We start from the raw sequence: 14476 nt of genomic DNA on the forward strand, positions 1-14476 counted from the left end.
TGTATTCTGTTTATATTTACATCTAACACAATTTCCCAACTCATATGTACGTTCAACAGAAATCCAGGTTCCCTTGAGTTTGTCTTTTTTTTTTTTTTTTTTAATCAAACATTTCTATGTAATAAAAGAGAATAAGGAAGTAGTTTAAATATTGTGCTGATATTGTTAAACTGTCATAAGAAGTCACCGGAAACATGTACAGGTAATATATGAGATGTACAGTATATCGGGATGGGCAGCATAAAACCCTGATCGGAACGTCAGCACCATTTTTGCCGATGTGTCGTAGTAAAAAGCAGAGGTGTGGACTCGAGTCACATGACTTGGACTCGAGTCAGACTCGAGTCATGAATTTGATGACTTTAGACTCGACTTGACAAAATGTAAAAAGACTTGCAACTCGACTTAGACTTTAACATCAATGACTTGTGACTTCACTTGGACTTGAGCCTTTTGAATTGACATGACTTGACACGACTTGCTACTTTCCCCAAAACCCAAAGATGAAAAAGTTATTCGGGAGCGCTCCGTATTTTTCATTGTGTACTTGTCTGTCAGCGTTGCGTGTGTCAGCTGGTGTGCTCTCAGTACAACAGCCAATCAAATTAGATCTACTTTGTTTTCATCACACAGCATTCATCCAATCAAATTGCAGGACAACCAACGAAGAAGACATGTCCAAACCACACGCCAGTGAACAAAAAATGATACCTAAAATAATTTTGTTTGGGTATAAAAATTACGAGGTGGTCAACACAAAACGGTTTGCAGTATGCAACACATGCGGTTCGAAAATTACTGATGGAGAGGCAACAACTTCCAACTTCGTCCGGCATTTGAAGTTGCAAAAAGAACGGTACGTTTTGAATGTAAGATAACGTTTATTGGCTAAGTAACGTGACTTTTATTTGCTGTGTAGTTAAATCAGTGAGGCTGTAAACTCACTGCTAACGTTATAACGTTATTGCAAACACGGGAATCTGTTGCAGTTCACTACCTTATTCATACTTTTTGTTCAGTGATTTTTTTTTAAGCAGGGTTACGTTAGTCAATATATCACACGTAACGTTAGACGGCGGTCAGCAGCACCGCGTATTTTAGCCACCTAAAAAAAGACAAAAATAGTCAAATAAAGGTCAGTTAAAATGTATACTATATTATGAATATGTGTACCGTTTTAGCTAGCTTTCTGACATACTGTTGGTTGTTTACCTCAGTGGTCCCCAACCACCGGGCCGCGGCCCGGTACTGGTCCGTGGATCGATTGGTATCGGGCCGCACAAGAATTTTTTTTTTTTTTTTTTTTTTTTTAAATTAAATCAACATAAAAAACACAAGATACACTTACAAGTAGTGCACCAACCCAAAACAACTCTCTCCCCCCTTTTGTTCTGGGCATTGAACATGAAGACTCTTCCTTCACTGTTCCGAGTGGCCATGAGAGTCTTGGAAGTGCCTGCCTCCAGTGCTCCAGTGGAGCGAGTTTTCAGCCATGGTGGCATCATACTACGCCCCCATCGTGCACAAATGACTGACAGACTCTTGACTAATTTGGTCTTTTGCAAATGCAATGCAGCATAGGGCCCTGACATATAAAAAGTACAACTTTTTTGTTATGTTCACGTATATGTCATGTTTTTTCAATGTTAACACTTTTGTACAAATAAGGACATTTGCACTTTATTTTTCAATGTGTTTGTTCTGTAAAGGAATGAGTTAATGTTTAAAATGACTGGTTAATAGTGCTATTATAAAGTGCAATGTCAGCACAATTTTCTTTCCTGCAATTTAAAATGCACTTGTTTTAATAAATAAATACAGCGTTTGAAAAGCATACACAATCTGTGTTAATATATTAGTCTGTGGTTAAAAGGACTTGAAAGGACTCGAAGCTCAAAATGCAGGACTTAGGACTTGACTTGAGACTTTCCAGTCTTGACTTTGGACTTGACTCGGGGCTTGCCTGTCTTGACTCGGACTTGAGGGCAAAGACTTGAGACTTACTTGTGACTTGCAAAACAATGACTTGGTCCCACCTCTGGTAAAAAGTGTCAATTGGTCGCTGCTTTACAAGGCAAACACGCTAAAGAGCGCCATTGTTTCCTCTCCCTCCTCTGTCCCCACATTTGAGGACTAATTCCTGCCGTAATTTCCGCTGACACTTAAATGACCCCGAGTTAATAACGCGGACGATCGAAGAGAAAAACAAAAGCAAAGCTCGTAACTTGATTTGCGTCGTGGATGAGTCGTCCTTAACGAGACGACTCCAGCGGACATGTTGCTTTTTACTGAGCTGCCGGTTAAAAGTCCAGAGTGGACATAAATCTCCTTCCTTCCTGGAGGACCCTCAGGCTCCATTAGACGGAGACTTTTGTGGGATGACTCAACTAATGCCAGATCCTCCAAAACAACAAAGTGTCTCTCAGCGTGAGAGCAGAAGTTACAGATGGCTTCTGATGACTTTCTTACTCGCTTTTGGTGGAAAGGAGACGTGAAAATAACGAATATTAAAGAAAAAACACACAAACGAGCAGCAAATTAATGCGATTAGGGACAAGCGGTGATTTGGCTCATTTTAAAATGTCCTTCTCAGAGCCGGCGTCCACTGCAGTGGACGTTTCTATTTAGTCTATTTCATTTGTCACACTTAACATTTCGGGGGGAAATGGTACTTTCACCAACGTGCTCTGCAGTTTTGCATTTGCATTTAACCTTTGTCACAGTAGCATTTTTAGAAAACAATGGCCCTGTTACGAGCGTCCTCTGCAGTGGACATTTGTTTTTTGTCTATTTTGTCAAAGATAAGTAAAAAAAAAAAAAAAAAACCTATTACCAGCGTCCTCTGCAGTGGACATTTCTATTTATTTTGTCCAAGTTGAAATATAAATTCTAAAAAATGTGTCCACTACTAATGTCCTTTGTAGTGGACGTTCGTATTTAGTCTATTTCCTTTATACTGTGGACATTTCTATTTGTCATTTATATATATATATATATATATATATATATATAATATATATGAATATAATATATATATATGTATGTATAGATATTAAAAAAAAAAAAAAGACCAGTTTTTGATTAATTTATTTTGTTTGAATTACAAATTTTGGAGTAAAATAGCAGTGCACGTTAATTTTTATTTCATTTCTTGTGTCAGAATTAAACATTTCAGGAAAAAATAATCCTGTTACAAGCGTCCTCTGTAGTGCACTTTTTTTTTGTGTCTAGTTTGTCAAAGAAAGGTAAAAAGAAACAAATAGCCCTATTACCAGTGTCCTCTGCAGTGGACATTTGTTTTTTGTCTATTTTGTCAAAGATAAGTAAAAAAAAAAAAAAAAAAACCTATTACCAGCGTCCTCTGCAGTGGACATTTCTATTTATTTTGTCCAAGTTGAAATATAAATTCTAAAAAATGTGTCCACTACTACTGTCCTTTGTAGTGGACGTTCGTATTTAGTCTATTTCCTTTATACTGTGGACATTTCTATTTGTCATTTATATATATATATATATATATATATATATATATATATATATATATATATATATATATATATGAATATAATATATATATGTATGTATAGATATTAAAAAAAAAAAAAGACCAGTTTTTGATGAATTTATTTTGTTTAAATTACAAATTTTGGAGTAAAATAGCAGTGCACGTTAATTTTTATTTCATTTCTTGTGTCAGAATTAAACATTTCAGGAAAAAATTATCCTATTACAAGCGTCCTCTGTAGTGCACTTTTTTGTGTGTGTGTCTAGTTTGTCAAAGAAAGGTAAAAAGAAACAAATAACCCTATTACCAGTGTCCTCTGCAGTGGACATTTGTTTTTTGTCTATTTTGTCAAAGATAAGTAAAAAAAAAAAAAAAACCTATTACCAGCGTCCTCTGCAGTGGACATTTCTATTTATTTTGTCCAAGTTGAAATATAAATTCTAAAAAATGTGTCCACTACTACTGTCCTTTGTAGTGGACGTTCGTATTTAGTCTATTTCCTTTATACTGTGGACATTTCTATTTGTCATTTATATATATATATATATATATATATATATATATATATATATATATATATATATATATATATAATATATATGAATATAATATATATATGTATGTATAGATATAAAAAAAAAAAAAAAGACCAGTTTTTGATGAATTTATTTTGTTTAAATTACAAATTTTGGAGTAAAATAGCAGTGCACGTTAATTTTTATTTCATTTCTTGTGTCAGAATTAAACATTTCAGGAAAAAATAATCCTGTTACAAGCATCTTCTGTAGTGCACTTTTTTTTTGTGTCTAGTTTGTCAAAGAAAGGTAAAAAGAAACAAATAGCCCTATTACCAGTGTCCTCTGCAGTGGACATTTGTTTTTTGTCTATTTTGTCAAAGATAAGTAAAAAAAAAAAAAAACCTATTACCAGCGTCCTCTGCAGTGGACATTTCTATTTATTTTGTCCAAGTTGAAATATAAATTCTAAAAAATGTGTCCACTACTACTGTCCTTTGTAGTGGACGTTCGTATTTAGTCTATTTCCTTTATACTGTGGACATTTCTATTTGTCATTTATATATATATATATATATATATATATATATATATATATATATATATATATATATATATATATATATATATATATATATATATATATATATATATATATATGAATATAATATATATATGTATGTATAGATATTAAAAAAAAAAAAAGACCAGTTTTTGATGAATTTATTTTGTTTAAATTACAAATTTTGGAGTAAAATAGCAGTGCACGTTAATTTTTATTTCATTTCTTGTGTCAGAATTAAACATTTCAGGAAAAAATTATCCTATTACAAGCGTCCTCTGTAGTGCACTTTTTTGTGTGTGTGTCTAGTTTGTCAAAGAAAGGTAAAAAGAAACAAATAACCCTATTACCAGTGTCCTCTGCAGTGGACATTTGTTTTTTGTCTATTTTGTCAAAGATAAGTAAAAAAAAAAAAAAAACCTATTACCAGCGTCCTCTGCAGTGGACATTTCTATTTATTTTGTCCAAGTTGAAATATAAATTCTAAAAAATGTGTCCACTACTACTGTCCTTTGTAGTGGACGTTCGTATTTAGTCTATTTCCTTTATACTGTGGACATTTCTATTTGTCATTTATATATATATATATATATATATATATATATATATATATATATATATATATATATAATATATATGAATATAATATATATATGTATGTATAGATATAAAAAAAAAAAAAAAGACCAGTTTTTGATGAATTTATTTTGTTTAAATTACAAATTTTGGAGTAAAATAGCAGTGCACGTTAATTTTTATTTCATTTCTTGTGTCAGAATTAAACATTTCAGGAAAAAATAATCCTGTTACAAGCATCTTCTGTAGTGCACTTTTTTTTTGTGTCTAGTTTGTCAAAGAAAGGTAAAAAGAAACAAATAGCCCTATTACCAGTGTCCTCTGCAGTGGACATTTGTTTTTTGTCTATTTTGTCAAAGATAAGTAAAAAAAAAAAAAAACCTATTACCAGCGTCCTCTGCAGTGGACATTTCTATTTATTTTGTCCAAGTTGAAATATAAATTCTAAAAAATGTGTCCACTACTACTGTCCTTTGTAGTGGACGTTCGTATTTAGTCTATTTCCTTTATACTGTGGACATTTCTATTTGTCATTTATATATATATATATATATATATATATATATATATATATAATATATATGAATATAATATATATATGTATGTATAGATATAAAAAAAAAAAAAAAGACCAGTTTTTGATGAATTTATTTTGTTTAAATTACAAATTTTGGAGTAAAATAGCAGTGCACGTTAATTTTTATTTCATTTCTTGTGTCAGAATTAAACATTTCAGGAAAAAATAATCCTGTTACAAGCGTCCTCTGTAGTGCACTTTTTTTTTTTGTGTCTAGTTTGTCAAAGAAAGGTAAAAAGAAACAAATAGCCCTATTACCAGTGTCCTCTGCAGTGGACATTTCTATTTATTTTGTCCGAGTTCAAATAGAAATTCTAAAAAATGAGTCAGGCACCAGTTAATGTCCTTTGTAGTGGACGTTTGAATTTAGTCTATTTCCTTTGTACTGTGGACATATCTATTTGTCTTTTTATTTTATTTTACAAAAAAAAAAAATAGACTAGTTTTAGATGAATTTATTTTGTTTAAATTACACATTTTGGAGAAAAATAGCAGTGCACATTATTTTTTATTACATTTCTTGTGTCAGAAATATACATTTTGTGAAAAAAATTATCCTATCACAAGCGTCCTCTGTAGTGGACATTTATTTTTGGTCTATTTTGTCAAAGATAAGTAAAAAGAAACAAATAACCCTATTACCAGCGTCCTCTGCAGAGGACATTTTTATTTCTTTTGTCCGAGTTAAAATAGTAATTCTAAAAAATTAGTCAGGCACCAGTTAATGTCCTTTGTAGTGGACATTTGAATTTAGTCTATTTTCTTTGTACTGTGGACATTTCTATTTGTCTTTTTATTTTATTTTACAAAAAAAAATAGACTAGTTTTAGATGAATTTATTTTGTTTAAATTACACATTTTGGAGAAAAATAGCAGTGCACATTATTTTTTATTACATTTCTTGTGTCAGAAATATACATTTTGTGAAAAAAATGATCCTATCACAAGCGTCCTCTGGAGTGGACATTTATTTTTGGTCTATTTTGTCAAAGATAAGTAAAAAGAAACAAATAACCCTATTACCAGCGTCCTCTGCAGAAGACATTTTTATTTATTTTGTCCGAGTTAAAATAAAAATTCAAAAAAATTAGTCAGGCACCTTTTAATGCCCTTTGTAGTGGACGTTTGAATTGAGTCTATTTCCTTTGTACTGTGGACATTTTTGTTTGTCGTTTTTTTTTTATTTTACAAAAAAAATAGACCGGTTTTAGATTAATTTATTTTGTTTAAATTAAACAATTTTCGGAGAAAAATAGCAGTGCATATGATTTTGTATTGCATTTCTTGTGTCAGAAATATACATTTCGTGAAAAAATGATCCTGTCACAAGCGTCCTCTGTAGTGGACATTTATTTTTTTGGTCTATTTTGTCAAAGATAAGTAAAAAGAAACAAATAACCCTATTACCAGCGTCCTCTGCAGTGGACATTTCTATTTATTTTGTCCGAGTTGAAATATAAATTCTAAAAAACTACTAATGTCCTTTGTAGTGGACGTTTGTATTTCGTCTATTTCCTTTGTTAGAATTTAAAAAAATACTGTGGACATTTCTATTTGTCTTTTTTTTTTTTATTTTACAAAAAAATATATAATTTTTTGATTAATTTATTTTGTTTAAATTACACATTTTGGAGAAAAATAGCACTGCACATACATTTTTATTTAATTTCTTGTGTCAGAATTCAGGAAAAAATGATCCTGTTACAAGCATCTTCTGCAGTGGACATTTATTTTTTTGTCTATTTTGTCAAAGATAAGTAAAAAGAAACAAATAACCCTATTACCAAACGTCCTCTGCAGTGGACATTTCTATTTATTTTGTCCGAGTTAAAATAGAAATTGTAAAAAATTAGTCAGGCACTTGTTAATGTCCTTTGTAGTGGACGTTTGTATTTCCTCTATTTCCTTTGTCAGAATTAAAACAAAATACTGTGGACATTTCTATTTGTCTTTTTTTTTTTTTTTTTTTTTTTTTACAAAAAAAAATACACCAGTTTTTGATTAATTTATTTTGTTTAAATTACAAATTTTGGAGAAATCTTGCAGTTTTTTTCATTTCTTGTGTCAGAATTAAACATTTCGGAAAAAAAAAAATCCTATTACAAGCTTACTATGTAGTGAACATTTATGTTTGGTCTATTTTTAGTCACAGTAAAAATTGCAGGAAGTAAAAATTCCAGTTGACAGCGTCCTCTGCAGTGGATATTTGTTTTTGGTCTGTTTATTTTTTCAGAGTTAAAATAAAAGTTAAAATAATTGGTCGGGCACCAGTGTCCTCTGCAGTGGACATTTGTTTTTGGTCCGTTTATTTTGTTTTGGTTACACATTTTGGGGAAAAAATATTCGTTAACCAGCATCCTGTGCAGTGGACATTTATTTTTATTGTATTTGATTTGTCAGAGTTAGAAAATGAAGATATTACTAGCTCTGTTACCAGCGTCCTCTCCAGTGGACATTTATTTTTGGTCTATTTTTAGTCACAGTAAAAATTGCGAGAAGTAAATAGTCCTGTTGGCAGCGTCCTCTGCAGTGGACATTTGTTTTTATTGTATTTGATTTGTCAGAGTTAGAAAATGAAGATATTACTAGCTCTGTTACCAGCGTCCTCTCTAGTGGACATTTATTTTTATTGTATTTGATTTGTCAGAGTTAGAAAATGAAGATATTACTAGCTCTGTTACCAGCGTCCTCTCTAGTGGACATTTATTTTTATTGTATTTGATTTGTCAGAGTTAGAAAATGAAGATATTACTAGCTCTGTTACCAGCGTCCTCTCCAGTGGACATTTATTTTTGGTCTATTTTTAGTCACAGTAAAAATTGCGGGAAGTAAATAGTCCTGTTGGCAGCGTCCCCTGCAGTGGACATTTGTTTTTATTGTATTTGATTTGTCAGAGTTAGAAAATGAAGATATTACTAGCTCTGTTACCAGCGTCCTCTCCAGTGGACATTTATTTTTGGTCTATTTTTAGTCACAGTAAAAATTGCGAGAAGTAAATAGTCCTGTTGGCAGCGTCCTCTGCAGTGGACATTTGTTTTTATTGTATTTGATTTGTCAGAGTTAGAAAATGAAGATATTACTAGCTCTGTTACCAGCGTCCTCTCTAGTGGACATTTATTTTTATTGTATTTGATTTGTCAGAGTTAGAAAATGAAGATATTACTAGCTCTGTTACCAGCGTCCTCTCTAGTGGACATTTATTTTTATTGTATTTGATTTGTCAGAGTTAGAAAATGAAGATATTACTAGCTCTGTTACCAGCGTCCTCTCCAGTGGACATTTATTTTTGGTCTATTTTTAGTCACAGTAAAAATTGCGGGAAGTAAATAGTCCTGTTGGCAGCGTCCCCTGCAGTGGACATTTGTTTTTATTGTATTTGATTTGTCAGAGTTAGAAAATGAAGATATTACTAGCTCTGTTACCAGCGTCCTCTCCAGTGGACATTTATTTTTGGTCTATTTTTAGTCACAGTAAAAATTGCAGGAAGTAAAAATTCCAGTTGACAGCGTCCTCTGCAGTGGATATTTGTTTTTGGTCTGTTTATTTTTTCAGAGTTAAAATAAAAGTTAAAATAATTGGTCGGGCACCAGTGTCCTCTGCAGTGGACATTTGTTTTTGGTCCGTTTATTTTGTTTTGGTTACACATTTTGGGGAAAAAATATTCGTTAACCAGCATTCTGTGCAGTGGACATTTATTTTTATTGTATTTGATTTGTCAGAGTTAGAAAATGAAGATATTACTAGCTCTGTTACCAGCGTCCTCTCTAGTGGACATTTATTTTTATTGTATTTGATTTGTCAGAGTTAGAAAATGAAGATATTACTAGCTCTGTTACCAGCGTCCTCTATAGTGGACATTTATTTTTGGTCTATTTTTAGTCACAGTAAAAATTGCGGCAAGTAAATAGTCCTGTTGGCAGCGTCCTCTGCAGTGGACATTTGTTTTTATTGTATTTGATTTGTCAGAGTTAGAAAATGAAGATATTACTAGCTCTGTTACCAGCGTCCTCTCTAGTGGACATTTATTTTTATTGTATTTGATTTGTCAGAGTTAGAAAATGAAGATATTACTAGCTCTGTTACCAGCGTCCTCTCTAGTGGACATTTATTTTTATTGTATTTGATTTGTCAGAGTTAGAAAATGAAGATATTACTAGCTCTGTTACCAGCGTCCTCTATAGTGGACATTTATTTTTGGTCTATTTTTAGTCAAAGTAAAAATTGCGGCAAGTAAATAGTCCTGTTGGCAGCGTCCTCTGCAGTGGACATTTGTTTTTATTGTATTTGATTTGTCAGAGTTAGAAAATGAAGATATTACTAGCTCTGTTACCAGCGTCCTCTCTAGTGGACATTTATTTTTATTGTATTTGATTTGTCAGAGTTAGAAAATGAAGATATTACTAGCTCTGTTACCAGCGTCCTCTCTAGTGGACATTTATTTTTATTGTATTTGATTTGTCAGAGTTAGAAAATGAAGATATTACTAGCTCTGTTACCAGCGTCCTCTCCAGTGGACATTTATTTTTGGTCTATTTTTAGTCACAGTAAAAATTGCGGGAAGTAAATAGTCCTGTTGGCAGCGTCCTCTGCAGTGGACATTTGTTTTTATTGTATTTGATTTGTCAGAGATAGAAAATGAAGATATTACTAGCTCTGTTACCAGCGTCCTCTATAGTGGACATTTATTTTTGGTCTATTTTTAGTCACAGTAAAAATTGCGAGAAGTAAATAGTCCTGTTGGCAGCGTCCTCTGCAGTGGACATTTGTTTTTATTGTATTTGATTTGTCAGAGTTAGAAAATGAAGATATTACTAGCTCTGTTGCCAGCGTCCTCTCCAGTGGACATTTATTTGTATTGTATTTGATTTGTCAGAGTTAGAAAATGTAGATATTACTAGCTCTGTTACCAGCGTCCTCTATAGTGGACATTTATTTTTGGTCTATTTTTAGTCACAGTAAAAATTGCGGGAAGTAAATAGTCCTGTTGGCAGCGTCCTCTGCAGTGGACATTTGTTTTTATTGTATTTGATTTGTCAGAGTTAGAAAATGAAGATATTACTAGCTCTGTTACCAGCGTCCTCTCCAGTGGACATTTATTTGTATTGTATTTGATTTGTCAGAGTTAGAAAATGAAGATATTACTAGCTCTGTTACCAGCGTCCTCTATAGTGGACATTTATTTTTGGTCTATTTTTAGTCACAGTAAAAATTGCGGGAAGTAAATAGTCCTGTTGGCAGCGTCCTCTCCAGTGGACATTTGTTTTTATTGTATTTGATTTGTCAGAGTTAGAAAATGAAGATATTACTAGCTCTGTTACCAGCGTCCTCTCTAGTGGACATTTATTTTTGGTCTATTTTTAGTCACAGTAAAAATTGCGGGAAGTAAATAGTCCTGTTGGCAGCGTTGTTTTTGGTCTGTTTATTTTGTCCGAGTTAAAATAGAAATTGTAGAAAAGTAGTCAGGCACCTGTTAATGTCCTTTGTAGTGGACGTTTGTATTTCGTCTATTTCCTTTGTCAGAATTAAAACAAAATACTGTGGACATTTCTGTCTTTTTTTTTTTTTTTTATAAAAAAAAATTCACCAGTTTTTGATTAATTTATTTTGTTTAAATTACAAATTTTGGAGAAATCTAGCAGTTTTTTTCATTTCTTGTGTCAGAATTAAACATTTCGGAAAAAAAAAATTCCTATTACAAGCTTACTATGTAGTGAACATTTATGTTTGGTCTATTTTTAGTCACAGTAAAAATTGCAGGAAGTAAAAATTCCAGTTGACAGCGTCCTCTGCAGTGGATATTTGTTTTTGGTCTGTTTATTTTTTCAGAGTTAAAATAAAAGTTAAAATAATTGGTCGGGCACCAGTGTCCTCTGCAGTGGACATTTGTTTTTGGTCCGTTTATTTTGTTTTGGTTACACATTTTGGGGAAAAAATATTCGTTAACCAGCATTCTGTGCAGTGGACATTTATTTTTATTGTATTTGATTTGTCAGAGTTAGAAAATGAAGATATTACTAGCTCTGTTACCAGCGTCCTCTATAGTGGACATTTATTTTTGGTCTATTTTTAGTCACAGTAAAGATTGCGAGAAGTAAATAGTCCTGTTGGCAGCGTCCTCTGCAGTGGACATTTGTTTTTATTGTATTTGATTTGTCAGAGTTAGAAAATGAAGATATTACTAGCTCTGTTACCAGCGTCCTCTCCAGTGGACATTTATTTTTGGTCTATTTTTAGTCACAGTAAAGATTGCGAGAAGTAAATAGTCCTGTTGGCAGCGTCCTCTGCAGTGGACATTTGTTTTTATTGTATTTGATTTGTCAGAGTTAGAAAATGAAGATATTACTAGCTCTGTTACCAGCGTCCTCTCCAGTGGACATTTATTTTTGGTCTATTTTTAGTCACAGTAAAAATTGCGAGAAGTAAATAGTCCTGTTGGCAGCGTCCCCTGCAGTGGACATTTGTTTTTATTGTATTTGATTTGTCAGAGTTAGAAAATGAAGATATTACTAGCTCTGTTACCAGCGTCCTCTCCAGTGGACATTTATTTTTGGTCTATTTTTAGTCACAGTAAAAATTGCGGGAAGTAAATAGTCCTGTTGGCAGCGTCCTCTGCAGTGGACATTTGTTTTTATTGTACTTGATTTGTCAGAGTTAGAAAATGAAGATATTACTAGCTCTGTTACCAGCGTCCTCTCTAGTGGACATTTATTTTTATTGTGTTTGATTTGTCAGAGTTAGAAAATGAAGATATTACTAGCTCTGTTACCAGCGTCCTCTCCAGTGGACATCTATTTTTATTGTATTTGATTTGTCAGAGTTAGAAAATGAAGATATTACTAGCTCTGTTGCCAGCGTCCTCTCCAGTGGACATTTATTTTTGGTCTATTTTTAGTCACAGTAAAAATTGCGGGAAGTAAATAGTCCTGTTGGCAGCGTCCTCTGCAGTGGACATTTGTTTTTATTGTATTTGATTTGTCAGAGTTAGAAAATGAAGATATTACTAGCTCTGTTACCAGCGTCCTCTCTAGTGGACATTTATTTTTATTGTATTTGATTTGTCAGAGTTAGAAAATGAAGATATTACTAGCTCTGTTACCAGCGTCCTCTATAGTGGACATTTATTTTTGGTCTATTTTTAGTCACAGTAAAAATTGCGGGAAGTAAATAGTCCTGTTGGCAGCGTCCTCTGCAGTGGACATTTGTTTTTATTGTATTTGATTTGTCAGAGTTAGAAAATGAAGATATTACTAGCTCTGTTACCAGCGTCCTCTCCAGTGGACATTTATTTTTATTGTATTTGATTTGTCAGAGTTAGAAAATGAAGATATTACTAGCTCTGTTACCAGCGTCCTCTATAGTGGACATTTATTTTTGGTCTATTTTTAGTCACAGTAAAAATTGCGGGAAGTAAATAGTCCTGTTGGCAGCGTCCTCTGCAGTGGACATTTGTTTTTATTGTATTTGATTTGTCAGAGTTAGAAAATGAAGATATTACTAGCTCTGTTACCAGCGTCCTCTCCAGTGGACATTTATTTTTATTGTATTTGATTTGTCAGAGTTAGAAAATGAAGATATTACTAGCTCTGTTACCAGCGTCCTCTCCAGTGGACATTTATTTTTGGTCTATTTTTAGTCACAGTAAAAATTGCGAGAAGTAAATAGTCCTGTTGGCAGCGTCCTCTGCAGTGGACATTTGTTTTTATTTTATTTTATTTGTCAGAGTTAGAAAATGAAGATATTACTAGCTCTGTTACCAGCGTCCTCTATAGTGGACATTTGTTTTTATTGTATTTGATTTGTCAGAGTTAGAAAATGAAGATATTACTAGCTCTGTTACCAGCGTCCTCTCTAGTGGACATTTATTTTTGGTCTATTTTTAGTCACAGTAAAGATTGCGGGAAGTAAATAGTCCTGTTGGCAGCGTCCTCTGCAGTGGACATTTGTTTTTATTGTATTTGATTTGTCAGAGTTAGAAAATGAAGATATTACTAGCTCTGTTACCAGCGTCCTCTATAGTGGACATTTATTTTTGGTCTATTTTTAGTCACAGTAAAAATTGCGGGAAGTAAATAGTCCTGTTGGCAGCGTCCTCTGCAGTGGACATTTGTTTTTATTGTATTTGATTCGTCAGAGTTAGAAAATGAAGATATTACTAGCTCTGTTACCAGCGTCCTCTCCAGTGGACATTTATTTTTATTGTATTTGATTTGTCAGAGTTAGAAAATGAAGATATTACTAGCTCTGTTACCAGCGTCCTCTCCAGTGGACATTTATTTTTATTGTATTTGATTTGTCAGAGTTAGAAAATGAAGATATTACTAGCTCTGTTACCAGCGTCCTCTATAGTGGACATTTATTTTTGGTCTATTTTTAGTCACAGTAAAAATTGCGAGAAGTAAATAGTCCTGTTGGCAGCGTCCTCTGCAGTGGACATTTGTTTTTATTGTATTTGATTTGTCAGAGTTAGAAAATGAAGATATTACTAGCTCTGTTACCAGCGTCCTCTCTAGTGGACATTTATTTTTATTGTATTTGATTTGTCAGAGTTAGAAAATGAAGATATTACTAGCTCTGTTACCAGCGTCCTCTATAGTGGACATTTATTTTTGGTCTATTTTTAGTCACAGTAAAAATTGCGAGAAGTAAATAGTCCTGTTGGCAGCGTCCTCTGCAGTGGACATTTGTTTTTATTGTATTTGATTTGTCAGAGTTAGAAAATGAAGATATTACTACCTCTGTTC

The 14476-nt window shown here is 32.7% G+C and overlaps 1 protein-coding gene across 5 annotated transcripts in view; it reads right to left on the reverse strand.

Moving 5' to 3' along the window:
• The window catches only part of LOC133607808 (glutamate receptor 4), a 549530-nt gene that overhangs the window by 67075 nt on the left and 467979 nt on the right, over positions 1–14476 (reverse strand). The gene's annotated exons all lie outside the window — the stretch shown is intronic.

This window comes from Nerophis lumbriciformis, linkage group LG09 (assembly GCF_033978685.3).
Source record: "Nerophis lumbriciformis linkage group LG09, RoL_Nlum_v2.1, whole genome shotgun sequence".
Lineage (NCBI taxonomy): Eukaryota > Metazoa > Chordata > Actinopteri > Syngnathiformes > Syngnathidae > Nerophis > Nerophis lumbriciformis.